The 27,333-nt window shown below is 35.4% G+C and overlaps 1 protein-coding gene and 1 long non-coding RNA gene across 3 annotated transcripts in view; one reads left to right on the forward strand and one right to left on the reverse strand.

The window, feature by feature from the left end:
• Positions 1 to 27,333, forward strand: part of CDIN1 (CDAN1 interacting nuclease 1) — a 150,009-nt gene that overhangs the window by 103,895 nt on the left and 18,781 nt on the right. The window lies entirely within an intron of this gene.
• The window catches only part of LOC112541189 (uncharacterized), a 116,600-nt gene that overhangs the window by 8,774 nt on the left and 80,493 nt on the right, over positions 1 to 27,333 (reverse strand). The gene's annotated exons all lie outside the window — the stretch shown is intronic.

Genomic DNA, 27,333 nt, shown 5'->3' on the forward strand with positions numbered 1-27,333 from the left:
TTTTATCAATTTAATAAGTATAGAATATTCAAACATTATTTTTATGTCTCAGGTTCACGAAAGCTTTTACTTTCCTTAAAGTAGCTTTGTCTCTTGCAAATTGCTTCAAAAACTACCCAGCTGTTTCCACAGGCCTGTGCACTCATAGCCATTTCATGATGTGTGATATACCTTTTTCAAATGCTTCACATAGCCCTTCACTTTCAAACACTGGAGATTTTATTTTATGCCCATTATTCTGAGGAGAGTATTCTTGCCTCATAGCCAATATATATGATTTCCCAAAGAATTCCAGAAAGGTTGTAATGCAGGCCTTCTCTTAACTGATGTTACACTTATTCTTCCTATACAGGACTTTTCTTCTGTACGTTTTTATAATGTTTCCCCAATGTAAGAGTAATGTTCCTTTAATTTCCTGGAATCTTTCTGGATTTTTTATACAGTAATATTATTTTGCCTTTTTTCTAGTACTCTGGTAAGGAATGTGATCTAATAGGGTGAATATTTACATTTCACATATTCTGACAATTCAAGCATAGATTGAATTATTCAGTAGCCATTCATTTAAAACCTTAAAACTTACCCCCTCCCCCTAGATTACAAATAATCTAGGACTAGCCTATTGTCCATTCTGAGATGGTCAGTATCCTCTATTTGGTCCTGCAGTGTGCATATTGCCTCAGTGAGTGCATAAAGGGCGAGCTCCACTGCTGTAGAGACATTCATAATAGCTTTCTGCAGCTTATATGGTCCTAGACCTGGCAGCAGAACTCTTAGAACTGTGTATCCCCAATGTTTTCTCAACAATCTCCCTATCTTCTTTTCAGTATTTCTGTCATTCCTTTCATATTTAATCAGACAACCTGATATCCTGATTTTAACCTTTTTAAATAAAATATTCAAGTTCTAAATAAAATATTTTTCTTCCTTTTTAGCTTTCCATCCAAATGTGTGTGTGTGTGTGTGTCTTGTGTGTGAGATAAGGTAGTTGTCCTTTTATATGCCTAGTTCCCATGAATCTTCTAAAATATTTGTACATAAAAAGCTAGTTAGTTCTTTACAACCGTCATTGACCAGAATTATGCAGGTTAACAAATAAATAACTTCTGTTTCAAATGTAACACAGCACAAATATGAAATTGTAATTATAAAGTAAACAAGGTGTGCTGAGTTTTACAGGCAGTATAACAAACATTTTGTACATTCAAGGAAACTGAATCATAGTGGCCTCACCGAAGTAGTGAGTAGCTGTGCATAAAACAATTCAGAACTGTCTGGATACTTCACCAAATAAGCTACTGTATTCAGTGGGTTCTTGCATCCTTATAGAAGGCATAATATAACAAAATATGGCCCATAGATTCAATGGGTCCATCACATGGGGCACAAACTTAGCTCATATGGAACTTATTTGTATTTGCCCTCCAAAACAACTACTACATGAGCATTAAAACATACTAATGTTAGTGGTCTTTGGAGTTTAGGAACACTTATTTGATTTAAATATCTTGCTAGACTAAAGAAGACAGCTTGACTACTCAAAAACACATTTATAGTTAGGGCAAATTGATCTTCCAAGTCTCTAATATATTGAGTGCAGTGATTGATCATAGCCCATCCCCAAATTAACTGTTTTTGAGAATCTATGATGTTGCCATTTTTGCAGGGATGATCTTTCCATGTTGAGTTATAATTATCCACCATAGTCAAGAACCTACATTTGTAGAGAAAACAAATAGCTGCTAAATAACAGTGTTTCTTCATGTTTACATATCCCTTCTGATAACTTTCATTCTTAATAAATATGCTTCACCGGTGGATTTTGTTTTTCAATTGTTTTGAGAATATCATGGTAAAGATTATATAAACAAATATTCAATAACTGCATAAGATGCAATAATTCCTTATAGTGTTCTACTCTTTAAGGCAGAGCTTAAATGCTGGCTGGGGAATTCTGGGAGCTGAAGTCCACATATCTTAAAGTTGCCAAGGTTGAGAAACACTGCCTTAAGGTATGGTGAGCTAGATCTTTGAAGAGCATATGAAGAGTCATGATTGAGGCAAGGATCTGAAAGCAGCATTTTGTCCTCACAAGAACCAAACATCACCTCCTGTAAAACACTGACACAGAACATGAGCATAAGTATATCTTCCACTCATGTACCCTTCTCACTGATATTCAGAAGCGTAGTAACTCAGATCCCAGGGCTAATACTTAGTCATTATGGCTATCCATTAGGACAGCACAAAGCATTCCTGAGAGCACTTCACAAAGCATGTTAGCGCAAGCAAAGCACCCTCTCAAAGTAGTAAAGAACCTCAAAGTCTTCTTAAAAAATAAGACAACAGATAAGCATAGTGTACTTCTTCAGAACAGGAAGGGTTTCTGCTGGTAACCTAGAACATTTGCCAAGGGCCAGAAATAAAAGCTGGAGTTCATGTAATTTGATTGACTGCTGTCTCCATTTGCAATCCACACTCTTTGTTTTAAATTGCCAGGAAGAACGTATGTGAGAAGAGGTCCCTTCTATTATATTTCAGCATAAAAAAATCCAACTTGATTTCAGAAGCTAATGGAAGTTTTTTTTAAAAAAATTGCTAAAAAATAATGTAGCTAAGGGGGGAAAGGATACAAAGGCAGTACCTCTAGCAGGACAGTGCTTTGTAAGACAAAGTAAGTTTAATACAATGAAGCATCTTTATTGGCCTCAGATCTTCCATCCAAACACAACATTGTAGGTGCACAGAGGATTACAATTATTAATATTTGCAGAAAAATCACTACTAGTAACACTATTAACTCTTAGTTTACATTTTCTTGGGTTTGGTAGAGCTTGAGTCAGCCTCAGCTGTAGCTTTAAATCAGCACGTTTTTAAATTACTGGAGTTTTTAAAACTTTTAGATAAAATTGTATTACAATCTCAAAGCACTTTAAATAAAATTCAAATTCTCCTTATTGCTATGTTTATTATTTAGCTGATTCTTTAACTATTGCTCTTACTGTGTATTTTATGTTGAATATTTTACATAATGTTTTATTGTATGTTTTAGTTTAAAATATAGCAGCATATAATGTAACACATTCTTAAAAGTCCTGGCACTGAAAAGCTTTGCTGTCCAGTAGTCACTGTCCACCTAGCAGCTCAGGAGCCGGTTTCACAGAGCAAGCCTCAAATGATGATCTGATGTTAAAAGCATAGAGGAACATACTGGAAGTTTATATTACTCATTGCTTTGAAAGGAACCTGTCTTAAGAAAGCTGTTCCTTCCTGAAACAGGGAGGTGATAACAAAAGATAGCCAGCAGAGATTTATTTTAGAAAATCTGAAACTCAAGACCAATATCTAAATTTGAAATATAAATAAATAAATAAAATTTGAAATTGTGGCTTTGACTTTCCAAAGTGCCTGGCAACAAAATCTTGGTCAACATCTGGTTTGTGAATTTAATAAAGTCTTACTGCATTATTTTAAGATTATTTTCTTCTCTGAAGAAGCTTCTAGTCTCCCTTGTACCAGTAATCTTTTCTGAAAATTAAAAAAAAAAAACTTTTTCAATTTCATAGTAGTTATCCAACAATCATTGTACAGCTCTAGCATATGTGATTGTAATATTAGAAGTCTCTATGATAAAAGCTCCAAGGGTATTTGCTTTATTGGTATGATCCAGAATTTGGGGTTTGGTTTAATGAGTATATAAAATTTCCCCTTGTAAAGTCAGCAGCAACAGCTGCCAACAGGCACTAATACATTAAGGGATGTAATCTTTGGAAAGAAGTTGGTTGGCCTTCCTGTTGGCCCTCCTATCAACTTTAACCTCCAACCTTCTTCAGCATGTATCACCGCAAATAAAACTGCTGAGGTTTGACAGGAGGATAAAAAGTCACTAGGCCATTGCACAGAGCTCTCTGTGTGATTTTTTTTTTCTGCCTTTAGCTTAAATAGATACCGCTGTAAGTCAAAGTTTTAAAGGAAGCCGTAAACACTCACCCATATCACTTTAATTTTAATAATTTCTGTTTTATCAGAAGAAATGAAGAAATATACATGGTAAATTATGTTTGACAACTAGAATTTAGTGGTTTTGTTATTGGTTGTCTTTGACCATTACACAGATTTCTGTTCTTCATTTTAATGTGTACTGTTCCAAGTAAGCAGCATATGATATTGATATAAACATGGCATTTTGTATACAGGCTTATAAATGAATTTTTAGATCATGATTAAGACAAACCAGATGACAAAAATAAACGATATGTTTGCATGTACTCCACTTACTTTAGAATACTTTTGTGAACACTAGCCACCTGTGATTGAGCAAAGGACAAAGCTCTTACTTCATTTCACCTTTCTATACAATTCTTTTGCAAACTACAAAAGTTATACACAAATATATATATATATATATATATACACACACACACACACACATACATACATACACACAGACGTGTGTGTGTATGTGTCTGTATGTATCTGTGTGTCTGTGTCTGTGTATATATCTTGTTCTGATTGTGGTTCCTATCTGCAGACTAATTGTTTTTGTCCTGGCAAACATACTTTTTTCCCTAGGAGGATTAAGTGCTTTCACAAAGTAATTTTATCAAAATAAGTCAATATTGTATTTTCTTGTTTGCTTAAAAACAGCAGTTTAACATTTTCATGAACGCTTTCTACACGCAAACACATAAATATAGATACTGATATAGATTATACTTATTAATACCTGTTTATATGTCTGCATGTATAACTTTTGCCTGCAAAACTCTAGGCACCCCAGGTGAAATTATGAAGAGAAGCTGACACAACCTCTGCATGGTACAAAGTTAAACACTTCATCTTTCTGCAAATTTGAAACCATTCTTACTATTCACATGCAATTCTTTACAGATTCAAAATAAGACAACAACATATAGGGCAGGTGCAGAAATTTGGAACCTTTCCAGTTGATTCTCTGCTAATTTATTGTTGTTATTGTAAAGTTGTTAATAGGGACCAAAAAGGTGATAGGCTTGTTAGGCCTACAATTAGCCAAGTGAACAAATATCCTGGCCCTTATAACCTCTGAGGTTGTGCCTGCTGCTCTGTCTCCTTTCAACAATCACAGGTTCTTCTAAGCAGCCCTCCAAGCATTTGAAAATGAACATAATTCACTCTTATAAAGCAAAGGAAGGAAATGTGTGTGTGTGTGTATCAGTCAGACTTCTATCTAGCAATTTCAACTGTTGGAAACTGTAGAAAAATGAATGCTATGTAGAACTGTTGAAGCCAAGCAATAACATTAGAAGACCAAGAAAAGTTTCTGGTAGAAGTGCCCCAAAAACACAACCCATAGGTCATTGCAAATGGCCTGCTGAAAAGTTTAGCTGACACTGGAGTAGCTGTCCACAATACAGTGTTGCATATATAAAGTGGCCTGCACAGGAGAGTTGTCAGAAGGAAACCTTTTCTGTGACATGATCACAAAAGTCATTATCTAAAGAATGCAAAAATAAAATCTTGATTAACCTGAAAGATTTTGGAAAAAGTACTTTGGACTCATGAAACAAAAATTGAACTGTTTGACCACAGCCACATAATGTACATTTAGAGGGGGAAAGGGGTGAATCAATTTGAAGAAAGCACACCTTGCTAATGGTTAAGCTTTATTGTGGCTTTATTGTGCTTTAAGATTTTATGGCAACCATTGGACAGGAAATACTGTGAAGGTGGAAGAAATAATGGAGTCAAATAAATATCAGCATGTCCTAGAAGCTCATGTCTCACTACTGAAAAAAACTGAAACTGGAAAGAGATTGGATATTTCATCAAGACAACAAACTGAAATATACCCCCAAATGAACCCAGAACTACTTACAGGAAAGAAAGATGAAGGGTTTGGAATGGGTTTCACAGTCCCCAAACTTGAGTATTGTTGAAAATCTGTGGGGAGTTCTCAAACATGTACTGCAGGCAAGGAGGCTTAAGTCTATTTCTGAACTAAAATTGTTCTGTAATAAATAGTGAGAAAAAAAATCCCAAACCAAGAACAGATAGTATTTTAGTGAGCTACAGTAAATGTTTAGAAGTGATTATTTCCATCAAAGGAAATGTTACAAAGGACAATATCTAAATTTATGGATCTGCCATATTGACTGTTTTCTTATATCTTGAGTACGTGAACAACTACATGTAAAATAATAAGCATGGTTTCAGATTTGCAGAAAGATGATATTTTAACTTTGTGCTATATAGAAGGTATGTCTGCTTTTGTTGAATTAGGGATTCATTGGAATAGTTTGACCAGAGTGCCTAAATTAGTGCATGCAAGTATGTCTCTAAACTTCAAAAGACTATTGTAGCAGCCACCAATTAAAAATTCAATGGCTCAACTAAAATATATATAAAATAACTGCTGCTAAAATGCTGATATATATAAAATATTGGGTAGAACAAATAAAGCCAGGTAAAAAAGATTTAAAGTAAATTAAATCAACTGTTTATAATGCTAAAATAAATAAAAATATATTTGTATGTTAAAATATCAAGACTGTTTCTGGGGAGTGATTTCTAAAGATGGGACACCACAGCCATTGTGAATAATCCACCATCCCCTTTTCTGAAAGCTTTTAGTCTTGGTTCAATTTGACTTACTTCCACAACTTTAATAAATTACAGAAATAGACTCTATCTCAAAAAATTCTTCAGATGTTGCCATCAGAATAATCTTTTAAACCAGGTTGCATTACATATTTATTGAATTTGCACAGGGCAATAAAGATAGCATTTATAGATTTTATTTTTAAAAAGTATGAAGACAATTTGTTTACCAATTGGACTTTCAAAAGAGTAATGCAAGTTGTCATTCTTCCTCTGCTCTCACCCCTATCTTTTGGGTGTGGCTTCCAGGTGATCTGGTTTTCATGTTTCTTGCTGAAGTTCAGGGCTGTCTGCAGGGTGTGGTTGAAAGCAGCAAGATGTCAGCCATGACAGTGCAATTGAAACTTTCTTAGACCATGTAAAATGTAATTATACAGTCATGCCTTGGTAATGTAGTTACAAATTTATGTTTGAATATTATTTCATTTGAAAATGAAATAGTTTATTTACTTTGTTAAACCTGTAGAATTCTGGTCAGGAACCATGGTGGGCTGATTTCCATGTAATGTTAGACCATGGTTTAGATTCAAATGCATGAACCAGAAAAAGCTGAAGCAAAGAATATTGTCTGTTCTGTATAAGTCAGCAAAAGCTGCTGACATTAAGATATTGAAGCAAATTCTGATTGAACAAAAAGATAAAATATTTGGATTATTTTAGATTATGGTAAATGAGAAGGAACATAAAAAAGTGTATCTACTTATATGTGGTACTGAAAGAGTAGTCATGGAAATAGTATCATCTAACAAAGTTAAGTGATGGGAGATAAAGGAGGGATAAAGGCTCTGCTTCTTTGCACAATGAAGAGTTAAATAATGGGACTTCCTATCATAAAAGACAGAGTCATGAATTAATTATTTATTAGATTTATATCCCAGCTTTATTTTTATACAACTCCAGGCAGTAAACACAATGCTTTCTCTTTTTACTTTCCTCACAACAACAGCCCTGTGAGTTGGGTTGGGCTGAGAGAAAACGATTAGCCCAAATTTAAAATGGGATTATACAAATTCAGGAAAGGTAAAGCTACTCATGGCTACTAGTGATAGTACTTCTGTGTTGTGTTCAGTATTGAATATCTATTCAATGGCTAAGCAAGCAGGAATGTGTTTGCTTATGGCATCCTGCTTATGGACCATTGGAACAGAGTGCTGAATTGAATAATGGGGTTGTGCAAATTCTTTGCCACACTTGCTTTGCAATGCACAAGAATAAGTATAAAGGACCTCTTTTTAAGACCTGTGTGATGGAGGGGGTAATGAAGGGCCAGTTCTAATGTTACATGTGATATTAGTTCTGCTTCCTAGACCCCCAGAGACTCATAAATACCTGAATTTGGAAAACCTACCCATGAATTGCTGACCACATATATATTTTCATGTGATTGGAACTCCTATGCAATTGAAGGTTCCAACTGTGAAAAGGCTTCAGCTGTTCTGAAAGAGGTGTGGCATGTACACATACTTCATCAGGGAAGGGTTATGTCCCCTTTTTTAATCTAAAAGTTATTTGTGAGCAATGACAGAGTAGGACCCATGTGTAAATATAAACTCAATATTCCATAGTCACTCTATATTATTGTTGTCAACTTGTATTTCATTTCATCACGGATATTTATAAAGCATGTGCATGAAGGAAAGCAAAGTATTCAGATGAGTATGTGTATCCAGTGCAATTCGGCTGCACAGTTCATTTGAATTAAATCTCATTGAGTTTTCTAGATCTCATTTCTAAGTCAAACTGCATAGGGTGAGTTGCATATCCATTCCACACATTTTTTAAAAAGTCAGATTGCTTCTGCTTGGAACTTTCAATAAATATAGTACTGAAACTGATTACATTTCTGTGATGGAAGCAAAAGATAAGGAACTTTAAAAAGTCTGTTTTGAAATATAAATAAGCATGCATCAAACTCATATAATTACCTGCTCTAAGTGGGTTAACATTGCAGTGATGGTAGCAGTGCAAGTTCATTGATTATATGAATCTTTAGAGAGCAGTGTTGAAATATTTGCTTGCAGTGCACTTCACATCAGCAATGGATTCTTTCTGTTTTAGCTTTGTACTCTTTAAATGTTGGCCTATGTGTCTTACTAAAATATTACTGAAAAATGTGAACAGCAGGTAGTGAATAGGACTGTGCAGCACTTTGGATCCAAAGGCAAAAGGATGCTTTAGATCACCTGGGCACCAGAATGTAGCACCTTCTAAGACTCCTGAAAGCAGTTCTGCCTGTCTGTCTATCTGACTTATATGGCTGCCCATCTCAAGAAACACAACTCTGAGCACTTCACAGCAGGTCTATGAAACCAAACATTATAAAAACAGAAAACAATAAAAACAAAAACCAGGCAGCACAACCAATCTCCTTCGATGCACCCAGTGCCACTCCCTTGAAGCTCCAACGTCACCCTATCCCAGCGCTTGGAGGAAGAACTAGCTCTTTATCACCTTCCAGAAGGTTAAAAAGGTGGGGACCTGCCAGAACTCAAGGACCTGCCGTGGAAAAGGGACCCTTCCTGGGTCCCATTAGAAGGCAACCTTTAAGGGAAGGGACCCGGGGCATCCCTACAGTATCCAGTCTGGTGGCATAGGCAGATACCTTCAGGATCCATTTCCTAGGATTACACAGGTACCCATACCAGCTGCTGTGCAATAGGGGTGGGGAGAGACATAAGGAATTGCTGACAGGTGTTCCATTTATGCCTTTGCAAGCTCCAAAGCACCTTTTTACCTTCAATTTCAAAGTGCTGTACAAGGTAGAAATACAAAAATTGGCTTTTAGCAGCAAAAGTGAGCTCATAGTTCTTCCATACAAGAGTCTTGTGTTTTTTTTTTAACCTAAGTGTTCTTAATTTAATCAGCCTAACTTACATAGATTAGGGTAGGACTGGGTAAAGCATTTAAGAACATGCTTAAACAATTGACTGACAGAAAAAATGATACTCTACTCCACACCACTTTGAGAAATATGAGTACATCCAGATTTATTTTCTGCTCATTCCTGACTTAGATTGCTTAACATTATGATTGCCATTCAAGATGATATAAAATAATGGTTTACTGTTCCATGCACAAACTTTTTTTTTTGTACTTCTTTCTAATGCAGCTCTAAGATGAATGCATATTTGTTTTCATTTTCAATGATATTTTATAGTTTAATACAGGGAAAGGCAACTTCTGAAATTCCAGATATTACTGGTCTATAATTCCCAGCATTGCTGGGGACTTAGCAAAACTTCGTGTTGTATTAGATAAGAAGAAATAGATTCTAATACTTGGAGACATGGAAGGAAGTTAACATTTTTGTCCACAAAACAAACAACTAAAAATTAACCATTGCAAGCAAATGCTACATTAATTAGAGACAGATTTGCAAATGAAAGAAATGAAATGAAAGAAAACCTACATTTTCTCTGCTTACAGGTCTAGAGATGATCAAAACTAAAGTATAGCTTTCATCAAAAAAAAAAAAAAACAGCACAACCAGAGACTGATGGAAAAAACGCGAAGTATAGTTCCCTGTGTTGTGTCCATGGAAAGTTCCTCAGACTGATTTCCGCTTATTTTTCTGATCTTAGACCTATGGTCACAGATGGTTGGATGGGAGAGGGGAAGGATGATGGCAAGAAACTGCCTGGAGGATAGGGGATTAGAAAGCCTTGCTGATGAGTATTTGTACAAAGACACTGAAGTTCTGACTATTTTTATTTCTGTTTCCTTACCTAATGATCCTTTGTCATGGAATTGGTTTTTTGAGAAGAGCAACCACTGTGTCCACATTTTCATTAAGCTATCCAGTGCAAATCTAACAGTGTTTTTCATGTGAGACCTCCTCAGCTTATAGGCAAAATTAGGATTTGGGGCCCAGTTTGCTTACTTTCTGCTTATTTATACCAATTTAGTGCCTTTCCCACAATTTGAAGAGACTCTTTTGATGTTCTTAATTATCCCTCTTCTTAGCAAATGTTGCATCTTACTGCTCATGCCAATTCCAAATAGTTGAAGATCAAGTAAAAATGACATCAGTCCCAACAATTACCTGTTGTCAATGAAGCATATCAATATAAGGTTTCACGGAAAAGTCTAACAGTCCACAGGGTATGGTCAAAAAAGTCAAGATTGTGACCACTGTGGTGCAATTGAAGGTAAGCCTGTGGGAGGCCATTAAGCATGCTAATGTTAGTGCTCTTCAAAGTTTAGGAAAGGTTATTTGATTTAAATGTCTTGCTGGCCTAAAAAAGGTGGCTGTACACAGTAAGGAAAATGACCTTGACGTAAATATGCTGTAACTATTATGCAGGTGAAAGAGACTGAAACACTTTTTAAGCCCTGGGAAATAAGATAATATTTGGAAGCAGCTCAGGTAGATACTTCCCTGATTCACTGGGGTATAAGAAAGGGAGGAGGTACAGCACAATCAAGGTTGCAAGATTCTGTTATTATAGCAAATCTCAATAAAGGTAGTTCTAGTCTTCCTGTGAAGTTGATTTCCTGGTCTGGTTTACCTAGTGGGGTTGATAGGAGCTTAACTATTCAAAAAACACATTGCTAGGTAACACAGATTGATCCAATTGGTCTTTCAAGTCTCTAGCAGGTTGCCTGAGAGCTTGATGTAGCCCATCATCAAAATAACTTCTTTTGAGAAATCACAGTGTTGCCATTTTTGCAAGGAATTTTCTTTTCGATGTTGACTCATAATTATGCACCATAATCAAAAAACCTAGACCTGGAAAAGCCAACTTTAGCCAGTGGGCCATAATGCCATTAGGTTGGGCAGGAGGGGCATGCTCCAGGTCCTGTCTATTAGAGATTGTCATCTAGGGGGACCCAAGAAGTGTGCCTTTTCCATAGCTGCACGTGCCCTCTGGGACACCATAATGCCCGAGGTTGGGCTAGCCCTGACTCTGTTTACCTTTCGGAAAGCCTTGGAAACCTGACTGTTTTCCCAGGCATGGGGGGGGGGGGGCAAGAGAGTAATCAAGCCCACACTATTGGTAAATGGGGTTTTCAGGAGCCCCTTTGTGCTAGTTGGTTGGAACTGTATTTTTTACTTTTTATATATTGAATTGATATTATATTTTAGTTCCTGTTACCCACTCAGAGTTACATTGGTGAGATGGGCAGCCATATAAATTCATATAAGTAATAAATTCCTGTGCCTATCTCCTCTTTAGTCAGACCAGTCTCCCTTCTTAATACCACATCAATTACACAGAAGGACACTTTCCTTGTGAATTTATTTATTTATTTATTTTATTCAATTTCTATAGCCGCCCATCTCAATCCAAGTGACTCTGGGCAGCAATTTAAACTGGACCTGTTCCAGATGGACAGAAATCAGGAGGAGACTGGCAACAACTTTTCAGACTAAATGTAATTAAAACATTTAATAAAATGTGTTGGTCTGAAAAGGTACTACCAGACTCCTGATTTTTGGACTGATATGGCTCTCCTCTTACAGAGAAGAGCTGTCTGGTGCTAAGTGAGCTCTAAACAAAGATACTCCATGGACCTTAACCAAAAATAATTTTAACATTGCTGGAATATGCCACACCACTCTGGGAAAGTAAAGTGGTTGTAATGCTGCTACTGATTTTTCATATTTTGATGTCCCCTGTGTTTGATATAGCTATAAAAGAAACTATCCCCAAATATTTAAAGATTTGACTTGCTTCATTGTCTGATCATTTAACCGCCAAGCATGCACTCTAGGATGCTTTGCAAAAATTAATACCTTGGTTTTGGAATGATTGATCTCAAGTGCTTTCTTAGAACACTCTGTGGCTAAGGCACTCAGAGATTGTTTTAATTTTACTGATGTTTGTGATACTCTGAATTACTTAGTTTGGCCACAATAAAACTGATGTACAGATTGATGCATCTTGTACAGATTGTACAATCTGTACAGATTGATGCATCTTGCCTTACTTCTCTTCAGACTGGAATTTCTTTAATACAATAACCTTGTGTACTGCAGCAAAACTTTATTCCAGAGTTTTCTTAGCGTTTATATATTAACAGAAATAGCTATCTATTTCAGTTTTGAATTTGCTGTTCAGCGCTCTTCTAGAGATAAGATGGAATGCAGATCTAAAATTTTAAAAAAATATGGCATATAATACAGAACCTGGCTTGGACTAATATTTTTTACCCAGATGTTGCAGTGTAAGAGCCTGGTCAAAAATGAAGCATCCACCTTTAAAACCTGCCTGCCCATCTGCCAAAATAGGTTCTCAGTTGACCCAGTCAGACAGTTTATGCTTGGCTTGTTTTTTGTTTTTTGTGTTTTTTTGTGCCTTCAAGTCAGTGTTGACTTCTGGCAACTCCCTGGACAAGTCTCTGCAGTTTTCTTGGTGAGGTTTTTTGGAAGTGATTTGTCATTGCCTCCTTTCTAGGGCTGAGTGAGAGTGTCTGGCCCAAAGTCACCCAGCTGGCTTTGTACCTAAGGCAGGACTAGAACTTACAGTGTCCTGGTTTCTAGCCTGGTGTCTTTCCTGTTACACCAAACTGGCTGTCTTATGCTTAGCACAGAGCTTACTTAAAGGACTGGCGGGCTGGTAGTCATCAGGTAGATCTCAATAGTCCTTTTTGTAGATAGGCACCATAATGGCTAAACTCCAGTCCTTTAGTATTTGTGCACCTTTAACAACTGCAGAGAAAATCTGCAAAGCTGTCTCTTTCAGCTCTTATGTCATTAATAAGCAAGTATTATTTCAGACATTCATCTGAATGCCCTTCTGTGCTATCTGACTTTGCATAAATATGCAGTGAAATAGTTAATCAGTAAAAACAATGTTAACAGAAAGACATCTTATTTTTAGAAAGGCATCCTATTTTTGGAAACCCTATATCATTTATTTGATGAAGTTATTTAGTATTGCCTGAAATGTATGTATGTTTTGTGTATATACCTGTTATACAAATTTATACTCTGTAGAAGAGATAGGTATTTAATTATTATAACTTGGAGGGGGGGACAGCATTGATTATTAAAAAAGAATTGTGAAATACTATAATGTTGTGGGGGGTTATGTTGAGTGCTGCATTTACTTCAGAACATGCACAGAAGTTAGATATATAAAGAATCCATAGACTATCCTTAACTGATGAATTAATTTTTCTGTTTTCAAATTTCTACTTTCTGAAGACAAAACTTCAAAAGAAGTCAGACCTATGTTTACCCCCTTTGTATGTCAGAGTTTAAATGTGATGTTTTATGTATACACTCGTTTTGACAGTTGAAAGACCTATAAAGCAATTATATAATTGCATCAAGTATTAAGTAGAAGGGATAAAGGCTTTTAGAAACTCTAGAACTGTTTTAATCATTGTATCACCTGAAGTTGAGCTGCAAAATTATGTCCTAATTATTTATAACAAGTAATTAACTACATAGGCTGTGGAAGATTTTCAGAAATTATTTTTCTTTGATTTTTACACATACACATAGACAAACACCCCATCATTTTCTATTTTAGTAGTTTCCACAATTTAAACATTATATTCTTATTGTTTGCTTTCTGTTATATTAGTAGTGTGTGTTTTGCAATTCTAATCTTCACATTTTTCTTTCTTTATCACCAAACTAAGCCTTTTGAAGCCGAGAAATTTTTCACAGCAATATTGACAGTATTCACATTTGCATGATGACAGCCAAGGAATGGAGCAGTAATTTTTGAAATTGCAGAAGTATTTAGAACACTGATAAAAGCTGAAATATATTTTTGATGGATTGAAGTTAAGCATACATGATTTTTCCTGCTGTCAAAAGGCTCTGAATTTAGTGAATATTTGCCTGCTGTGAGAATGCAAGATTAACATCACAACCATCACCCGGGCACCCAAACCCTGCAATTTAATAGCTTTTTAGGTTCTTTCCTTTTTCTAAACAGCAATTAATCTCATTTTAGCACAATTTTCTCGTTTCTGAAGTTGCTCATTGAATCGCTGTTTTGTTCATATTTGGCTTCAGCTCCTCTGCATAGTCATTAAAGTCCCAATTAATGTCACCTTTAGCTGAAGAGTACTCATTTTTATTGAGAAAATGACAGTTGCTGCCATGAGTAGTGCAGTGTAATATACATTAATTGCCCTGTAACACTGGTAATTACGAGTTTTTCAAGCCTCTCAGTAAACTGTCATGCCTAGACAAGACTGTGCTAAAATAGATTACTCATTAGGGAGACCTGTCCTGTTTTCTATTGGGTTCTTAGTGTTGGCTTTAAAAAAAATCTTGAGCTTGAACAAATAGTTGCCAAAAGCAATTTCCTACAACAACATGCTTCTGTTGGGTTCTCCACCCGTCACTTAAGTATGTGGTCAGCAAACGGTACAGTAGACTCAAGAGATGCTGAGATTTGGATAGATTTTGCACAGTGCCCAGAACTAATCTTACCAGTTCTTAATTCAGTGTGGTTACCCTGTGGTATACTGTGTTAAAAGAGATAGGTATTATTATACTACGAAACAAAAATTGGTGCTGACAGTGTTGGGTTAGAAAAATTGTATCACTCCCTGTCAGCTTTATTGGATTCCTAGCCAAGTGTGTTCTAAATTCAGAAATTAGTCTTTTCTTTTTTTTTTTGGAAGAACAGTGCTTTTGGGGTATATCTCTTTCTTCTTTGGATTGTCCAGCTAAAAAATGAGTTAATATTAATGAAATGATTGGTTCTACATAACAGCCTTTAATATGTGTGATACACCAGAGTGCTTTAATTTCCAAATGAATGTATTTTAATCCAAGCAGTTGTATTTTTCCTTTCTTTCTTTGGGGACTTCTTGTCATATGTGTGTATTACCATAAAATAATCACTTCTAAAGCCATTGCAGTTAAGAACTGAAAACCTTTGTTTTATCTTTGTTATAACACCTGCTTTAAGCAATCTGCTCTCTTTTTCTTTCTAAATGAATTTTGTCACAGCCTTTCCTATTCTCTTGTAGTGATGAGCTAATGAAAGTAGATAGTACAATTTGTGCTGACCAGGTAGCAACTGCCACCACACAGCTGAGGATAGTTTAAAGAAATAAATAAAATATAACATTATATCACTGATTTACCCATTACCCAACATTAATAGTGAGAGACCTTGGTGTGTTTATCTGTTTGTATTGGTGTGCGTTTATCGAATTGTTTATGACAAGACTAATTGGGGTAATTGTAGACACTGAAATTACCTGTCAACTATATGTAACCACACTCCCTTTCTTTCTGACAAATGATGACAACTGAGGGACCCCGTAGCATTACTCATGATGGCTTTTCGAGTGGTAATAAGGACAATAGGGGCTCTGGCTAATTTGACATGGACAGCCTTCACAACAAGAAGCCAGCTAAATGACTTGTCAGTGGGGGAAGGAAGTCAGAAAAGTAATGGAGTCCCCCATGGCGCTCTGACAGGGAGATGAGGCAATTTCAGCAGAAAGTGAAAAGGCTTCAGTTTGTCAAGTATTTAGAACAATCAGAGAACAGCTAGAGGCTGGAACCTGACAATAAATTTGTGAACCATGGTAGCAGTTTCATATAGGTCAGTTATTTCATAATGGTTATGCAGCTTTTAAAGGTTTCTGCTTTCGTAGTATACTTCACATCTGCCAACTGGTGCTTTATCACCTCAAATTTATGGTTTGCTTTTACACAGTAGGAATAATAGTTGAGGTTATAGAATACATAAGTGTAAGACACCATGCTTTTCAGATCTCAGTGTGCTAAAAAATAAACAAAAATCGAGGTGGTAATACTGTGATGGCATCCATTACCACCTAGGAGTGTTAACGTATTTGTTGGAGTATTGTCTGCAACTTTTATGCAGAAACAGAAATATCTCTAATACCTGTTTTCTTTTTAAAGTTTTCTTTTTTTATTCTTTCACACCAGTGCATAGATTCGTACTAAATGGTAAAAATATATTGATGGCTGTAGACATGTGGCTTACTATGATTCAGAAGAATACTATAATGTTTATTTAACATTTTGCTGAAAAATGAATTAAATCATGTTTTCTCCTTACTGTTTTATCTATGCTTTTGACATCTATTTTATTGAGTAATAGCATAAATTATTTGTATCAATGCCCTGACTTTCACCTTAGATTTGGATTTACCTTTCTCCTAAAATACAAGGGAATGCTTTTCTAGTAGAATCAGTTACTATGTTTTCATATATATATATATGAACTGATTCATATATATATATATATATATATATATATATATTGTTATTAATAATTATCTCATTCTATAACAGCTGATGCTTATATGTAGTGCAATAACATACAAGAAAGAAACATCAGCGTGCTCAGGATTTCCAGCGCATTAAAAAAAAAAAACTTAGGGAAAAAGAAATTGTCCAGTGAGTATTGAGGATACTTAGTATTTAGGAAAGATAACTGAGTGTTGGAGAGATAATAGAATGAAATATTTGGAAAAGGTTATGGTTGACTTGCCAGGACATTAAACAGAAATGCCCCACATTAACATCGAACATTCTGTTTGTTAGTATTGCCTTCAGTTTCTTTCTTTTCTGCAGATGCTTCTACATGTTCCTCATCTAAAAACCTAAGAACTGAAACTTCTAATGCTTCTGCCACAAAAGGTGGCATTTTGCTATTGCTTAGGGCTCCCAAAGCTATGACTTTCATTAGTATATTCTGTTGTGAACCCAACATTTGCAGTATAGTGGTTATATTATTGTTCTGTAAAGAAATATTTTTGTATGATTTGATAAGATTTTGTAATACAATCAATATTCTGAGCAATTTGTAAAACATAGCTGTTACATGAATGCACCAATTATAGAATAATGAGAATTTTCACATGTGCAGTCCTTACTAAGTGTTTAGTTTTCCATTAGAAGGAAATCACTGAAGATTGGTATGAAAGAAGAAAAAAATTGGCTTTGTAGTTTGCAAGAAGTATGTGATGCTGGGCACCCCATATAAATTTTATGGGGAAAAGTCTGTTGGAATATTAATACTCTAAGCCCTATTCTTATTTTCAGTCCAATATATATGTATATGAACCTTATAATACACAAATGCCATATGCATTTCTTTCTTTCAAGGAAACTGATGCCTGAATAAATGCTGGCACCTGTGAAATATCTGACTATTTAGAACTGAGGAATATGACATTCCAAACCCATACTGTGTATGTAGTTTCCTTTTGTAATGATACTTGTTTTTTAAAACATATATAATTAAATACATATTCACAAGTGCCTATATGTATGTTGTGGCATGCATATATATTGTCAGTTAAATGGATAAGCTACACTGTAGTACAGAATGTAGACCCATGTATAGTAATTCTGTATACAGGGATATCCAACCATGGACTTGGTTGTTTTAGAGAAATGCAAGGAGTCTTTAGCTGCTGAGAGTCCCATAGGAATATTTTGGCATATAAAGAAAGAAGTAAATAAATGCAACTAATTGCTCTTGAGGATTTAGCATTTGCTATGCAAACTTTATATTAACCAACTTACAAACCCAGTTTTGGACTCAGATAAAGGAATTGTGATTCTCATAATTTTGGCTAATATTAGATTGGGAAAACCAAATAGACTAGAATTTATTATAAAATTATGTATCTGCTACACATCAAAATTTTCTCTATTTTCCTGTATGGGATTATATATGGGATAAAGACAATTTTTCCATGTATATTTCAGTTCAAATATTATTTTCTCTATGCCTGTGGACTCCTTCTTATTTGTCCTTTGTTAAGTGGGTTTTATTCTAATAGAAAATATTTCTGGCAAAGCAGAGTATTATAATGAGAGTTAAAGATAATCATTTGTACTCTCAGTGATAGCTGAATATTCATACTTCATAAGATTAGGTCAGACCTCTACCAACTGTTGCTTTGGTGTTTTTTTTTTTTAACATGTTGTAATGAATGGTGCATAAATTGCTATAAAATCTCCAAGAAAACTTGCCTGCATAAAATATTGCATTATTCAGCAAAACATGCACACACACACAAAGGAAGAAGTTTCTAGGAATCAAATCCAATGCAGATATAGAAAAAAAAAATTATTAAAAAAGAATATTTTTCCTGAACTAGCAATTATCAATTTGGCTGAAATTATAATAAAATGTTAATATAAAAATATTGAGGAGGGTTGTTTTATCTTTTTTTATGTGGACAATTTTGTTTTGTTTTGCTGCACCTTTTGCATTTGAGCTTTCTTTTCTGACTAAAGGTACAGTTTACAAACCTGTGTTATTTTGAATAACCTTTGTATAAAATGGGCACCATTGCCAAGAAAAATAATTATAGAATAAGCATAATTAATACATGGTCTTATTTCCACAATATATTATGATGAAAATTAAATACAAATGCTTTGCCTTGAATACATGGAAGATCCATTGCAGAATCTTCTTCAAAGAGTATCCAGAAAAAGAAGAGAAATATACACACACAGGTCATGATGCTCATGTCAATATTTTTGTGACATTTGGCATCAGAGATTTTTCTCTAACCATAGAGTCAATAGGGGATTGTTTGTAGAGTTATTTTATATATTTCTTCCTATTCCATTCTGTATATTATACAAGAATGATATAGAATAATCATTTAAAAGTCAAAAAGTCAAAAAGTCAACAATACTTGAATGAAGCATCAATAATAAAAAATGGCATTAAAATGTCCTGTGCAAAATTTATGAAAAGAACAGCCTAAAATCATGACCATAGAACCCTCCCAGAAACAATAATTTCCCTGTTAAAGCATTATATTCCAATGTACAGTTTCACATGCGAGGGTTATTCATTATTCCTCCTTTCTCCAAAATGCACTGGAACCATCACTGAAAAACCACATGTTTGCAGAAGGGAGTCTTTGTGTATATGCAAATATTTCTATGTGAACTAGACATGCATTATCACACTGGTGGAGATTACCACTCCAGTGTTATCTCCAGGTGTCATGGAGTAAGAAGGAATTTTCACCACTCTTTGCATGTTGCACTGTTTCAACATAGCCTATGAATTGTATCCTATTGTGTCTGTCAGCAGAATAAAGAGAACTGACAGAACAGATTCTTTCTCCCACGTACAGTGCAGATTTATGGATTTTTCATAATGGTTCTTCAGTATGATTAATGATCAAATTCTTATCAGATGATGCAGATAAACATCAGCTCATAATAAGGTATCCATAATCATGTATGAGCTTACTATTAATGGGTATTGCCAAGACAGAAACACATGAGGTGGGAGAATTAGATCTTTATAAGCTGTTCCCTAAAGTTATTCAGTACAACACCCAACACAGGTTAGATAACTAAGCAGAGGGACTGACACATCCACAGGAATTAGATTTCCATTACCAGAAACATTATTTGAATCTGCTAAATTCAGTTTCAATATATTGCTGTTGTGGATTGACCATTTTTTGATAAGGTTTTGACAATTGGAACCAGTTCTCTACTTTAACCCTGCTCATTAGGTTGGAATCTTGGGTATTCCTGAATGTCTAAGGGGAGTTTCAGGTTATGTGGTAGGTGCCTCAGGTAAGACCTCATTATGGATACTAAAGCAGAAAGGACTATTAATATCCCCTGGATTTCTCATGAGCTCTGGGCTATGGAGCAAACTGGATTTCTGGAAGACTGGTTGTACACTATCAGATCAAATTCACCTTTAAAAAGATGTAAAAACATAATTGTGCCTATCGTGACAGTGGTGGCAGTGAAGAAGATTTATTTCTTATTTCTTCACTACAGTTGCCATTCAAGAAGCCATCTAAATGATGAAGGGGCTGGAGGGGACTAATTGTGTAAAAGAGTGTCTCAAACCATCAGAAGGCTCAGAAAAAAATGCAAGATATTTTGAGGGCAAAGCCAAGTGCATACTACTCAATAATGCATTTATTTAAACTCTGACATATATATCATGGACACTATTGATATTGTTTAGGATAATTTTCAGTTGTTGTAGCTTGGTGATGCTGAGAGTCATATGGATATGATGATATTCAAACTACCAGTGTCCAACCACGTATATTTTCAACCCTCCATCAAGGCTTGTAAGAACCAACTGGAAAGGTCTGACAGGTTGATCTGGGAGAGGGAATGTTCCTTTGTAGGGATCCATTATGCAAGCAGTCCTGAAAGATCTTTTTGTAGTCTGACTATGTCAGTGGACTAGATGTACCTCCAATTGATGGGATAGAGACAACAGCACGTGGGCTTGCAAGGGAGTCTCTGGATTAGAGAACTAGTTTGCACAAAATAGAACAGAGTGAGTGTGCTTGAGGTAAAATTGTAGCATTTGTGTCACACTGGCCAAAGTGTGCCATAATTTACTTGTACTGTATATACCTTTAGAATGGAATGCTGCATGTGGCAAGGCTGTTAATGTACTCTTCTCTCATTAAGAAGGGCCATGTGAATGCCTCAATTGGAAGTCACTCTGATATATGGAATATGGACAATTGCTATTTGGAATGTAAGAGGAGTAAACGGTAAAGATAATTAAATGAAATGAAAGAAAAAATAGTATGTCTTTGTGAAGGAGAAAGGGGAAGGATGAAGAATGAAGGTGGACTGATCTTGTGGAGTGGAGATTATTAATACACACAGTGAAACGAAGGTGTGGGTTTAATTATGAAAGGGCTAAAATGTTTACCAGAAATTAAGAACTAGTATCATCTAGATTGTTGTAGGCAGATACAGAAGTTGGAATCCATAGATAGGTGGTAGTTGCATATTATGAATAGTGATAATATAAGATCTAGAAATTAGTTTTAGGAAAAAAAGGTGCAACATTCTGAATTCATGTGATCTGGAAGAAAAAGTTATTTTATTAGATGACAGGAATGGATAGGTAGAAACAAGACAAGAGAGAGTGAATGAGAATGACAATTGTTTGATGAGTATTTGCTAAGAAAATGTCTGTTTTCAAATATGTGGTTTAAGTATAAGTCTATTTATAAACACATTTAGCAAAGGACTGAATATAAATATGAAAGCATGATTGATTTGATTATTTATGATGAAAAACTGAAAGAATTAGTGAAGTGCATATGAATAATAAGAGATTCTGATCCAGTGTCCAGTGTTTTTCATATTGTTCAGAGTGGAACTTGGGAAAAACTAGATATGGCGGGGGGCGGGGGGCGGAGAAAGAAGTTAAGAAGTGAACATGATAGTAGAACAACTATAGGAAGTATGAATCCTGTTTCAAGATACATTAAAAGCAATTTTAATGGAAATAAATGTTTTGGAAATAGATGAAGAAGGCTGAAAGGAAGCCTCCAGCAAAGTGAATCAAGTTAAAAAATTAAAAAGTGATGAAATGATTTGGGATGCAACTGAATGAGAGTGAAATGAGCGAAGTTTAGAAAAAGCAGAGATGTGCAGAACAGATATTTACTCTTTGGCAGATTCTTGTTTTGTATGTTTGAATTGTACATTTGAATTGTACATTTGATTTAAAGAGCACATATGGTAAAGTGAGTTATGGAAAGTTTTATATGAAGAGGGAGGTGAAAGTTGCTTACTTAATGTGATAAGAGTTTTATATACTAGAAGTAAAGAATGTGTGAGAATGTCTTTGCTCAGTTGCCTGTGATCTGCGTAGCCACTGTTGCTGGTGAAACGTCAGAAAATCTGCTGTCTGGACCATGATCACTAAACCCTGAAGCTCAACACTGCCCAAGAGGATGAAAAGTTTACATAATAATAGGCAATTTATGGGTTGGTATAGGGACATGGTAGAAGGAAGTATGGTTTGCTGCAATAGGAAGGCATGGAGAGATATAATGAATAGTGTTGGTATAAACTAGATCTACCTAGATTTTGATAGCTCACTATTTTTCAGTTTTTCTGAACTTTGCATAACATTGCTAACCCCAAGAAAGAATTATGTGATGTGGAAGGATGGAAGAAAGTGGTCTTTCTTGACTGAGATATTTCCATTATTCTGTGGGATTCCCAGAGTGGAACTTCGGAAAAACTAGATATGGCGGGGGGGGGGGGGGCGGAGAAAGAAGTTAAGAAGTGAACATGATAGTAGAACAACTATAGGAAGTATGAATCCTGTTTCAAGATACATTAAAAGCAATTTAATCCCTGGGATTTATTCCGTCCTCATGTTGTTTAATATCTATATAAAAATACTAAGTGTTGCTATCAGGAGATTTGGGGGCAAAATAGCACAAATATGCCAAAGAAATCCACCTTTCTTTCTTTTCTTCAGGACCAAATCAAGAAACTATACAGGTATTCAATGCATGGAAGCAATAATGGGTTGTTTGAGGCCCAAAAAGTTGAAGGTAATCTTTAAAAGACAGGGATGCTATAGATTGATAGCTCCTAGGTAGGAGACTTATGGAGTCTGCTTGTTTGGGGTAGGGGTGTACTCCCTTTGATGCACAGTCTGAGATTACTCCTTGATCCTATCCATTTTCTGAAGACTAAAATAGCACAGAATGCCTATCACAAGTTCTTATCCACTTATGCTTGATAGACTCCTTGATTAGAGCATTGTAAGGCATAGTCTTTCAGTAGATTAACTGACTACTAAATCTAATTAAATAAATAGCATTTTACACATATATATTTAAATATGAAATATTTAATTATATTTAGTATCAGGTAAATGAGCAACACTTGTTCTTTGCTAGCATTGAAATAGCCATATTATAAACTGTCTAGTGAATCTATGGGGTTAAATAAATTAATACATTATCTTATTTATATTGGGAAATATATTTATATTTGAAGGAGAAGGAATGGTATATATTCCTTATATATAATAATGATTTAGATCCAATTATCTAATCTGATCACCACAAACGGTTTAACCTTGTAAGTATAATATGAGCAAAATGACCCAACTCCAAGTGCTTCCATTTGCAAAATAATTACATAAGACTTCTGAAAACCCCTTTCCAAAATATTTATGCTACAGTCTTTATCTTTTTAATTAATTATGTGTTAAACTACAGCTTCTGATATACTACTCCTGAAATGTCCAATTCAACTAGTTCTTTTGTACCAGTTCACAGTATACATTTTTGTCTTTTCACTCATAATTATTTACATTGTAGAATAAATTCATTATTCTACTGTCTTGGATTTGTTCATACTGCAGAATCAAATACACAGAGGACAAGAGGTTTAAAGCAAAACTATGTAAACTTAATAGCTGCTTCATAGAATTAAACTATCATCTACACTGAGGTTCTTTACCTGAGAGAAAGTGTCACTGTATTCAGAGATTTACTTTTGAGTAGACATGCCTGAGGTTAGGTTAGTTTCAGTGTCAATGTCTGTTTGTATTATATGTATAATATAATATGTCTTATACTGCATACATTTTGTATATTAGAAATTCTAATGATCCATATTTGTTTTTAGTGTTTTAATTTTTTTTCAGTTTGTCTACTCACTTTTCCACTACTTTTATTTAGTCTGATAAAATAAAACATATTAATCTAATAGGTGGCATATCTGGCACAGAAACACGCAACATCCTAATTTCCTCTAGATCAATCAGCCATGAAATAATTAAATGAATTTTTTGTTTTTCCATCAGATTGTAAAGAAATACAATACAATTGAATTTGTCCAGGTTTTCAAATGGGGAGGAGCAAGGGAACATAAAAATGTGACCTAAGTATTTTATCTGGCCACATTCTCTTTTAACTGTTTAAATTTCCTGAAGCACTCGATCACATTGCATTTTAATTTTAAACCCATGTATTCTATTAGTGGAAAGCACATGGTATTGATTTGCACTCAAAGTTCCAGTCTGTTTACCAAAACGCAAGGCTAGCATGTACAACCTCTCATCTAGGTCAAAAGGCCTAGAAAATACATCTTTCTGAAACTTTAGCCTTGTGAAAACTAGAAGTTCTGATTAGCTCTGCCAACAACCAATTGTATGGTTTCTTACTACCACTGATTATATTAGCTTCACATTTATCAACTACACAAACACTTAACCTATTAACTTGAGAGTTTGTTTGTTTAACAGCAATTGCGATCTTCATAAGAGTCACTCCAGAGCACTGAGTATATTATGAAGAGACTGTTCCCCCACTGGTTTATATTTATGAAGACTTTTTTACACAATACTTTTTTGAAATGGACTCCTAAGATTTATTAAATGTATGCTTGAAAATGTAAAGTAACTATGACAAATATGTTTGCAATAACATATGTATCATATGTATCATAGACGCAGCTTCCTGCTGAGTATTCATTTGGTTGCAGACTTGATTCTCTGTGTTGTATGAAAAACTATTACATTGATTTTGATATAAACTATTAAAACATGAACTATAGTAATTAAATGATCTGACAGTGATATGTTTGAGCAGCTGTAAGAAAGGAATCCCTCCTCTTCATAAAATCAAGGAGGGCATGGGGAGACTTTTGTTGAATTGGCTACTAAGAATTGAAGTTAGAAACTTTTTCATTTATTTACTGAAAAGAATGCAGCAACTTTGTACTTACTTATACATCTGCTTCACATTCCCCTACAACTTACCATATTCTCCACAAATCCTGATCTTTTTAAAAAAGTATACTTTTTGCATAACAAATGAAGTCATACAATTTCTTTGAAATATATGGTTCCGCTTCTTCTTTATCCTGCATACACACTTTCTTCAAAACTCTTCAAGCATTACAGTTAACTAGATTGTCTTGCACCAAGTAATTAGAAGCTTTTGATCTTTGTGGGAGAGAGGCGTTGATATTTGTTTGTCTGTTTGTTTAATCAATTTATACGAGGGGGACCCAAAAAAACCCAGAATTATCTTCTGGAGGGCGGGCCCCTTGTAGTACAGGCTTCCCCCGCTAGGTGAGTGTTCTAGGAACCCATCTGCATCAGTGTACCAGCTGGATGGTTGTGAGAGGCTGCGTTTGGCTTCAATGAGTTTTTTTTTAGAGACTCTTTCAATGCGTTTGCCTATTTCGTGATGGGTGATTCGTGCCTCACTTGCTCACGCCCAAATAAAGAGACAATCGCTTGACTGCATGCCGTGCTTTGAAGGAGCAGTTGGAGGCTGACCCTGATTTTTTTTTGAAAGTCATAACTGGAGATGAATCTTGGTGCTACGCCTACGACCCCAAAACGAAACAGCAATCCAGCCAATGGAAAACTGCCACATCCCCATGACCCAAAAAAGCACAAGTGAAGTCAAACGAGAAAATAATGATCATCTGTTTCTTTGATGTGAGAGGGACTGTGCACTCGGAATTTGTTCCTCTGGGTGAAACGGTCAACCAAAGTTTTTATCCGGAGGCTTTGAGAAGGTTGCGTCACGATTTGCAGAAGAAACGTCCTGAGTTGTGGCAAACAGGTGACTGGTTCTTCCACCATGACAACGTACCTGCACACGCTGTGCTGAGTGTTCAGCAGTTTTTGACCAAAAATGGCACGACCCTTGTGCCCCACCCTCCCTATTCACCCGATCTCGCCCCATGTGACTTTTTCTTGTTTCCCTGGATGAAAAAAGTCCTCAAAGGGAAACGTTTTGCCAATGTGGAGGAGGTGAAACAAAAAACAGCAGAAGCACTAAAAGGCATCAAAATCGACGAGTTCAAAACCTGTTTTGAGCAGTGGAAAAAAGTCTCAATAACTGTATTGCATCAAGCAGAGAGTACTTTGAAGGTGACTGAAGTCTGAACATGTAAAAATAAATACACGATTTTTTATAAATAAATTCCGGGTTTTTTGGGGTCCCCCCCCCATATAAATGTCCAAATCGCAAATCGCAACTCTGGGCAGCTTACATAGAATTTAAACAAACAAAACAAAACAAAAAACAGAAAATAACAAACCAAGTAAAGCATAAAAAAAAGTACAGTGCAACTGGGCCAAAACCTAAGCATCTCTACCATTAGAGATAGGCTCTTCAAACACCCTGGTCCAATGCCTGGGGGAAGAGCCAGGTTATCAAGTCTTATAAAAGGCCAGCAGGGTTGGGGCCATCTGAATCTGCAAGGGCACACTGTTCCAGAGGGCTGCCACTGAAACAGAGAAGGCACAGCCCCTGGGCTTTACCAGATGGCATTACTTCATCATGCCCACCCTGTTAGATCTTGTAAGATGAACAGAAACAATCAGAGTTAGTTGGTGGTTAGATTTCCCAGCATGTCCCCGTCACACAGCCAGGCAGAAACACATTGATAAGCGCAGTTTAAAATATTAGAGGAATTATTAGTCTGATTCCTATCTCATAAACCTACCCTTGATTCTGCTTTTACTATATTTGAGAATATAAGGAATAGCTACTAATATCATAATGCTTGCTTAGTTACAGGGAGGTCATACACATTACTATTTGCATCACTGGCAGTTTTACCAATGATTTTTGGGAGATACTGATCTCAATTTAAATAAATACCTGGATGATTAAGAGTGAAAAGCCTTTTGCCTTTTCTTTTGTTTTAAATAGGATAGGGTTTAACATAAATCAAAAGTAGACTGGTATCCTTTGACTTAATGAAGGTTTATACAAGATAATAGACTATACGAGAAACACAATGCAGAAAAAGATTTTTAAACTATCGAGGATGACTATAAAAAACTGGAAGAAGAGCTGCAGAAATTCCCGCAAAAAAAAGAAAAAAAAGATATTAAAACTAAAATGGACTTAATTAAACATAAAACGGGATCAATGGAAAAGGAAGAAATAGCACAAGAAATCAGAAACATTAAACAGAATTAT

Source organism: Python bivittatus, unplaced genomic scaffold (assembly GCF_059951505.1).
Source record: "Python bivittatus isolate LINGU-HERP-01145 unplaced genomic scaffold, Pbiv_v1 ctg000480_np1212, whole genome shotgun sequence".
NCBI classification, from domain to species: domain Eukaryota; kingdom Metazoa; phylum Chordata; class Lepidosauria; order Squamata; family Pythonidae; genus Python; species Python bivittatus.